The sequence below is a fragment of the Diceros bicornis genome, chromosome 15 (assembly GCF_020826845.1).
Source record: "Diceros bicornis minor isolate mBicDic1 chromosome 15, mDicBic1.mat.cur, whole genome shotgun sequence".
NCBI classification, from domain to species: domain Eukaryota; kingdom Metazoa; phylum Chordata; class Mammalia; order Perissodactyla; family Rhinocerotidae; genus Diceros; species Diceros bicornis.
The window spans coordinates 23,203,389-23,212,918 of record NC_080754.1 but is presented as its reverse complement, the minus strand read 5'-3'; positions in this window follow the sequence as shown (position 1 = coordinate 23,212,918).

Below are 9,530 nucleotides of genomic sequence, written 5' to 3'. Positions count from 1 at the left end.
TTGAGTATCTGACTTGATTCGTATTGTACCTTTTTGATTTTTCAAATTTATTGGCATGAACATGGACATTTTTTAGTCACTGATGATTTTCTCCCTTTATTTATCTTTGTAGGTTTATTGCTCTTAAGTAAAAGGGCAATATTGTAGGCTGGGTACTGTCCAAAGAAACTTTCTCCTAGTAACTTATCTTGTTTCATATGCAAAAACTAATTTTGGATGGAATTTCTTTTCTGGATAGTATTTCCATGGACAATGAAAAGGAAAGCAGTAAAACAAATTCAGAAAAGGAAAAGGCAGAGGAGGGCTTACATAATAGTATTCAAATTAGTCAGTAAAAAACCTGCTGTAAGTGCAGGATTTGGTCATTGCAAAAAAAAGCACTTTCTAGTACAGGATGATTGTATTAGTTTTCAATTGCTGCTTAAAAAATTACCACAATTTAGTGGCTTAAAGTCACACCTGTCTATTATCTTACAGTTCTGTGGGTCAGAAGTCCAGGCAGGCTTGACTGAGTTCTCTGCTTAGAATCTCACAGCTGAAATCAAGTCAGCCAGGTTGGGCTGTTGTCTAGAGTCTTAGGGGAAGAATCTGCCTCCAGGCTTATTCCTTTTGTTGGCAGAATTCAGATCCTTGCTGTTGTAGGACTGAAGTTCCCATTTCCTTGCTGGCTGTCACAGACCACTCTACGTTCCACCACCCACATTTCTTGACATGTGGTCCCTACCCTCTTCAAGCTGATAACTAATGGTGCATTGAGTCCTTATTCTTGGAATCTTATTTCCTTTTCTGTTATAAATCAGACAAATTGCTTTTGAAGAGTTTATATGATTAGATAAGGCCTGCCAAAATAACCTTCCTCAAGAGTAACATGAAGTCAACTGATTATAACCTTAATTACATCTGCAAATCCGTTTCTATGTTAAGTAACAGTGCAGATGTAATGTCTCCTTCACAGTCTGAGGGATTAGAGTGGGACATCTTGGGGAGCCATTTTAGGATTATACCTACCACAACAATTTAAACACAAGCCACCTGGCTCTGGCACAGTTAGGTGGATCAACTGGGTCGTGGGTAGGCCTGTGTGTTCAGTATGTTGACCCTCATCAGAGGATGCACTTGGAAGTGAGCAATAAATGCATAAAGTGCTCACTGTTCTTTCAAAAAAACTTTTGAGCGCTTACTAGGGGTCAGATACTGTTTCCATTGTTGGGGATATTGATGGAAAAGACCTACTTTTGTGGAGAGTATAATCTAGTCTTCTCAACAAGAAAAAATTTCCTGGTGCCAGAAGTAAAACAGATTTTCTGTAGGACTTACCTGTTAATGAATGGTGCCTGACAGAATGTTGATGTTTAATATTTACTGGATGGATGACTGAATTGAAAGGATACAAGCAAGAATAAAAATAAGAGTCAACAAAAATCTTCCTGATGCTCAGGAGGGAATTCAGCAACAGAATCCTTGGAAAGGACTCAAACAGCCTTTCCAGAGTTTCAAGTCTGCTAAGATACTATCTAGCTAGTCCAATTATGTTAGTAAAATGCCTGAATCATTCCAATGTAGTGTATTATGAGAAATGTGCAATTATGGCAGTGTGGAGTGACTTTTAGTATAAATGAATATTAGTGTGTTTAGTTTGTGATGAATGGCATTTAAAGCCTCAAATATGAAGAAAGAGGGATGGCGCATTGCTCCTGAGAGTTGATTTGCCTGCTGAAACAGTGTCTTGTATATAATTGCTACCTTACAATTGCTGCCTTGTTGATTTTGTTGCTTGAAGGTTAGGTAAGACTTAGCCAAAAAGAGAGAGAAGAAACAGAATGTGCAAAAGTTCAGAGATGAGTTTGGCCCTTCCTCTCCAGGACAGAAGGTAGCCATAGAAGAAACACCGATGATAATCCGTTTGCAAATTCTTTTAGCAAGTATTTGAGTGCCTTCCATATTCTAGGTACTATTAGCCACTACTAATACATCACTGAACAAAACAGATAAACATACCTACTCTCAAAGAGTTTGCTTGTAGTCAGGGGAGACAGAAAAGTAAATTATATAGTGTGCTAAAAGATGATGAAGTTCCATGCCAAAAAAAAAAAGCGGGGAATCAGGAATGGGAAGTGGAGAGTGGATTGCAAATGACTACTTTCAGCTGATTAGAGAATATTATAATGCCCTTGTCTTTGAAAAGCTGATGTAAATAGAAACTGAAATATACCAAATAAGCACAGTAATAAAAAAGAAGTTTTCTAGTAAGTCATTCTCTTATAAGTTGGGCTCAGAAGCAGTTGAGGAAATGGAACGATAACGTACCCAGTGCTGCTGCAGTAGTCTTTGCCTGCATGCCACACGACCTATTTAAGATCGTCCAGGAATAACTTGTTAACTGGGTAATAGATTAGTCAAATGTGTGGTCTCATTTCACATCAAGAAAATTGAATATTCTGCCTAGAGTTGAGTGATCTAATCAAATATGTTAGAGATGACTTATGTTACTCATCATTTCTGTGTTTACTTAGCCTTATAGTTAAGCCTTGATTGACTCTAAAAATATACATCTTTAATTGCGCATGAACATTGAAGGATAAAGAAAATAGTCAAAAAGTGACTACTGATAGGGACAGCGTTTCCAGAAGAAGCTTAATTTACCCCACAGCATTATGTTAGGGAGGAAACCCAACATGTTAATAAGAGATGTAAGCAAAGAAAGCTCCCAATTTCTGAATGCATGGCCAGCTGAGGGCACCCCTGTAAAAGGGAGAGGACTTGGCCTAGGTGAATCGTGGATCTCTTGGTGCATTAAGAAGGGACAGCAAATCCACTGTCACTTAAAGATACTTGCTGTAGATTGAATGATTTTTCCACTCCAGTTTTAAAAACTAGCAAACAAAATCTGTCTCCCCAAAATTCCTCAGTGGCTTCTTACTGCCTTGAAGATAAGTACCGATTCCCTAAAATGGCCTGTGAAGTCCTTCATGCCCTAGCTCCTGCCTACCTCCAACCTCACTGCTCTCTACAGTGTACTCTACTCCCCACCAATAGGGAACTACTTTCTGTTTCCGCAACAGACCCAGTCTCACCCCGGAATGTCTGTACCTGCTTTCTCTTCCCTGGCCAACTCCTACCCATGCTTCATGTCTCAGCTATCACTTTCTTCAGCAAGCCTTTCCTGACCTCTCCAATACAAATTAGGTGTCTCTTTTATGGGCTCCCATGATAAACACCTTTATCATGATCTTTATCACACTGTTCAATTGCTGGTTTACATCTCTCCTACCAACTTTTGAGGGCTGGTGCTGTGGTTCTCAGTGCCTGGGATGGATGAGCCTGAGACACTGCTAGTTTTTTTACCCTACGTCCATTTTTCCCTTCCTGACTAATAGAATCCTGATCTTGTCTAGAGTGGCAATGTGCCCAGCTTCCTTTGCAGCCCCAGATAGCAGTGACGCAGTTTTGGCCAATGAGATATAAGCAGAAGACTGCTGGGACATTTCTGAGAAACTTAGTTTCCTGATAAAGACGTTGTCTCTTCCTCCTCCTTTCTGCCTGGAGTGTGGTTAGTGTGGCTAGAAGTGACAAGGATAAGGAGCAACTATTTGCCCATGTGGTGACAAACTCAAATACAAAAACCATATGTTGAGGATGGCTGAACAGAGAGACAGAAGGAGACTGGATCCTTGATGACATTTTAGTTCACCATTCCTGCCTCGGACTATCTACGTCTCCAAACTTGTTATTATGTGAGGGCAGCGATTTTTATCTGTTCATTTACAGATGTAACAGGAGTGGTTAACCTATTTGGTTAAGCCTCTATATTTAGGATTCTGTTACATGCAGCCCACTGTTCAAGAAATGAAGACTATAATAATAATAATAGCTCGTTTGCTCAGTGCTTACTCTTACCATGAATTAGGGACCATTCTAAGTACTTGACATGATTGCTCCATTGGGAGAGGAACCTTGGGAGATTCTGATAGGGAAAGGCTAGAGGAGACCAGGCCATCCATGAAGGAACAGCCAGAAGTGTGTGAAGGAATTTGGGGGAAATTCATCTTATTTCCCCAAGAAGGAAGACTTGGCATTAATACCTAGCTCAACCAGGACATGTCCATTACTTGGTTCCTAAGGATTGGAGTCAGATCTCATTCAAATATTGCAACATGCAAACACACTTCTCTCTTGTTCAATTATTCAACCACATTAAATCTCTCTCTCTTCCTAATCAATCGTGCCTTACTTCTCTAAGGACAAAGTAGTCCTGTCTATCTGTCCGTCCATTTGTCCTTCCATCCATCCATTCAGCCAGCCAGCCAGCCAGCCATCTACTTGTCATGTGAATCAGATACCTGCCGCACCAGACCCCTGCCTATGGAAGACTCTTTGGCTCACAGCTCTGACTTAAAGAGCACCCCTTGTAGCCCATTTTACACTATGCTGATTGGACTAGGGCTGGGCAACTGACCCAAGAACTGCCAAACCTTAGGTTGTCCAGTGTCCTATGATGTGTCCTGGAGCAAAAAGGTGATCTGGACAATCAAATTCTTCGAGGCTTTGAACTGAGAAATACTGAGAGAATGATGTAGCTGGCAGTGGGAGGGGAAGCTTGAAGGAGAGTGGTGATGAGGTGCAACAGGGGCCATGACAGTCCAGTGTTCCGAGAAAGCAGAAGCTGTGTGGATGCACACCACAAGGCAGAGAAAAGTTATACAGAATAGAAAAGAGAATGCCAGTTGGAGATGGCAGAAAAGTGGACAGAGACACACATGCAGACAGCTGCTTGGGGAATAGCTGAGACCTACTAATGGTGGAAACTTAGAGTAAAATCCCACCACCACAGCTCCCCAGGTTCTTAGAGCTGCCTTGGATTCCAGTTCTGGCTGTGACACCCAGTTCTGTATGGGTCCCTCTTCTCTATGAGGCCTGGTTGTTGGGCATTTCATAAATTCCTAAGCAGATGCATCTTTAAGATAAGTCTCTGCATTACATAAAATAAATGAAGTTCTCTTGAACCAAAAGAGCCTATCAAGAACATTCCCAGTGAGTTAGGTGGCCAAGCACTATCTCCCGGTTTAAATAATCCATCGACGTTAGGACATTTTTCCCTCATCCAATACTTTCGCATATTGTCGTTTAGAGCATGAGGGATGTGCTTGGATAGCTCCTTGAGAGAAACTCCCCACTGTGTCTGAACTTCAAGTTCCCAGTAAGGGAAGCCTCAGAAGCCTCCAGTGTCCAAGAAGAGTCTTTGGCTCTCTCCTAAAGAAACCAGGCAGAAATCGATCAATTCACCCCCTTTAGGTAAGTGCAGAAACCTATTTCCCAAGAGAGACCAGAGTAGGCATTGCCTATAATCCTAGGTTGAATCATGACCTCTGAATCTTCACTTGGCCCAATACCAGTCATTTAGAAACATGATCTGTGGCAGAGAATTCTGGGAGTGCCTGACAGACAGCTGGAGTGGAGTCCCTCACCTTTGCAAGACACAAGTGCATTCTCTCAGTCTCTCTCTCTGGAGTTAGGCAAAGTAATTTTTTCAATAGAGTACAAATTCTTGCTCACAGATTCCACTTCCCAGATTCATTTGGGGGAAATGTTCTGGAAATGTAATTTTTCCTTTGGTTGCAATCGTACTGCTAAGGGAAGATATGTTTTTTTGTGGGGGGGGAGGGGCGAGAAACTTGCTCCTTTATTTGGATAAGCCCTAAATGGCCAACCAACTTTTGAACATCCTTTCCATCAACGATTTATCCAGTCATAGGTCTATTTTCTTTTTGTTACTCTAAGAATCCCAACAATTCTTGGGGAATAAGTCAAATTGTTCAAATACCACCACTTCCTTATCCTTTAAAATAAGCCACTCCCATTTAAAAAATCATCTAGGTTAAAATTATTTTTAAACTATTCCACTTTTTCACCTATTTCTAATCTATTATGGTACATATGAAATACGGATCCAAATGATTCTCTCTCCAAAATGTAATTTTTCATCAGCATTTAGTAAATAAAGAATTATTTTCACACTGTTTTTATTTTACCTAGCTTAAACAGATTTGGGTCACATTTTCTGACATATATATTTTTTCTGTTCCCATCATCTGTTCTGTTTTTAACTTACTATCAGAAAAGTGAAATATTTTGTAATACATTTTAAACTTCGAAATATATTGTCAATTCCATTAGGGCAAGTATTTCCATTAAATCTTTTTCCTTTTTCCTTTATATCATAGTAGCACTCAACCCTAGCTGACATTAGAACCACCTGGACTCTTTCCCAGAGATTCTTATTTAATTGGTCTTCAGTGGGGCCCCAACCTGGATTTTTATTTTTTTAATTTACAAATGAAGTGATTTTAATATGCAGGAAAGATTGACAATCACTGCACATTTTACTTGATCTTCTTTCCTATTTATTCCTATTTATTATTATGTTCTCTTTCATATGAAGTCTACCTAACCAGCAATAGGATATGTTTATCCATTTATTGAAGTCTTTTATTTCTGACAGTGAAGTGCTATAATTGTTTTTGCATAGGTTCTGTTTGTCCCTTATTAAATTCTCAAACGTGTGATGTATTTCAGACTTTCTATACCAAAATCAGGATGAAGTAGAAGTAAATCTAATCAATCTGATTATGAAGTTTTGTATATCTTTGACCAGCTGCTCTTTGTATACAGCTATAGATGTTTGTGTCCATATTTGCATTGCTCAGAAAAGGATTCTTATTAGGCCAATGGGATTGTCTCTGGTAGTTCCTGTTACCTAAAAGCCCTACGGCATTAATACTAGCCAGCCAGTGGAGATCTTTTAGGTCATTGATTGAACTAAACGTCTATGTGCTAGATGCTGAAGGCAGATGAATGGGACAGTTTTTTTATTATGAAGTATTTAGAGTTGTCAGTGGTTATAAAAAAAATCACTATTTCAAGCTCTCATTATCTCTTTCAGGGGTCAGAATAGCTGAGCAAATTAATTCTGAGCTTGTGTTAGTAGAGTGTAGGAGTTAAGAGCATTGGTCCTGGAGGCTAACAGCCTGGGATCCTATCCTCACTTTACTAACTACATGAGGCCTTGGGCAAGTAACTTAATTTCTCTACACTCACTCTTTTGCAAAGAGGGGATAATAATATTTACCTCATGAGGTTGTTATGGGAATTAAATAAGTTATATGTGTAAAGTCTTTACACCATTATCTGGCATATAATAAGCACTTCATATATACTATTATTATTATTTGGAGGCAGGGGATTGGCCAAGCGGCACTAGTAGAGGGGTGAGCAGAGTGCAGAACACAGAGGAAGATGTTACTTAGAGCATCTTTAAAACAAGTTTCCTCTTCTCTTTCCCCCTCCCCCTTTCCCTCTTTTCTCCCTCCTTCTCTTCCACTTTTTCTTCCCCTCTCCTTCCTAAATAATTCAGTCCAAAATCCATTAGGTAGGGCCAAGGAAGGATTACTATGAACAACTGTATGCCAATAAATTAGATAATATAGATGAAAGGGACAAATTCCTAGAAAGACACACTACTAAAACCAACTCAAGAAGAAATAGTCAATCTAAATAGAACTGTAACAAGTGAATAAATTAAGTTAATAATCAAAAACTTCCCACAAGGAAAAGCCCAGGCCCAGATGACTTCACTGCTGAATTCTACCAAACATTTAAAGAAGAATTAATACCAATTCTACACAAACTCTTCCAAAAAATAGAAGACAGAGGAACAGTTCCCAGCTCATTCTATGAGACCAGTATTAACTGGATACCAAAACCAGACAAAGACATCACAAGAAAACCACAGACCAATATCTTTTATGAATATAGATGAAAAATCCTCAACAAAGTACTAGCAACCCAAATCTAGCACATAAAAAAGAATTACATGCCATGACCACATGGGATTCATTCTAGGAATGCAAGGTTGCTTTAACATCCAAAAATCAATTAATATAATGTATCAATAGGACAAAAAACAAAACCATATAGTCATCTCAGTAGATACAGAAAGAAAGCATTTGGCAAAATCCAATGTCCTTTCATGATAAAAAACCCTGAACAAACTAGAAAAGAATTTCCTCAACTTGATAAAGTCCATTTACAAAATACCACAGCTAACATCATACTAAACGGTGAAAGACTGAATGCTTCCCCCTAAGGTCAGGAGCAAGACAAGGATATCCACTCTCACCACTTCTATTCAATTTTGTACTGGAGGTTCTAGCCAATGCAATTAAGCAAGAAAAGAAATAAAAGGTATCCAGGGCCGGCCCCGTGGCTTAGCAGTTAAGTGCGCGCACTCTGCTGCTGGCAGCCGGGGTTTGGATCCCGGGTGCGTTGCTTCTCTGGCCATGCTGAGGCCACATCCCACGTGCAGCAAAGGATGTTGCAACTATGATATATGACTATCTACTGGGGCTTTGGGGAAATAAATAAATAAATAAAATTAAAAAAAAAAAAAAAGGTATCCAGATTGGAAAGGAAGAAGTAAAACTATCTCTCTTTGCAAATGACATGATCTTGTAGGATATAAAAATCCTAAGGAATCTACCAATACAAGTCCAGAAGGTTGAAGAATACAAGACCAATATACAAAAATAAATTGTGTTTCTATACACACAAAGTTAACAAGCCAAAATGAAATTAAGAAAAGAATTCTAGGGGCCCATCCAGTGGCATAGTGATTAAGTTTGGCATGCTCCACTTTGGTGGCCTGGCGTTCACAGATTCAGATTCTGGGCACAGACCTACACCACTCATCAAGCCATGCTGTGGCAGTGACCCACATACAAAATAGAGGATTGGCACAGATGTTAGCTCAGGCCCAATCTTCCTCACCAAAAACAAACAAACAAACAAAACACTGAAAACAATTCCATTTACAAGAGCATCCATAAGAATAAAATACTTAGGAATAAATTTAACAAAAGAAGTGCAAAACTTATACTCTGAAAGCTATAAAACATTGTTGAAAGAAATTACAGAAGATGTAAATAGTTGAGAAAGCATCCCATGTTCCTGCGGTACAAGGTTTAATATTGTTAAGATGACACTACTCCCCAAATTGATCTATAGATTCACACAATCCCTATCAGAATCCTAGCTGACTTCTTTGTAAAAATTTATAAGCTGACTCTTAAATTCATATGGAATTTCAAAGAATCCAGAAGAACCAAAATATTCTGGAAAAGAAGAACAAAGTTGGAGGACTCACACTTGTTGATTTCAAAAATTACTACAAAGCAACAGTAATCATGAAAGTGTGGTACTGGCATAAGGATAGACACGTAGGTTAATGAAATAGAATTAAGAGTCCCAAAATGAACTCATGTGCCTGATTTTCAAGAAGGGTGCCAAGATCATTCAATGTGGAAAAGAATAGTCTTTTCAACAAATGGTGCTGGGACAACTAGATAGGCACATGCCAAAGAATGTAGTTGGATACTTATCTCATACTATTTATAAAAATTGACTCAAAAGGGATTAAAGACCTAAATGTAAAAGCTAAAACTGCACAACTCTTAGAAGAAAACAGAAGTGCATCA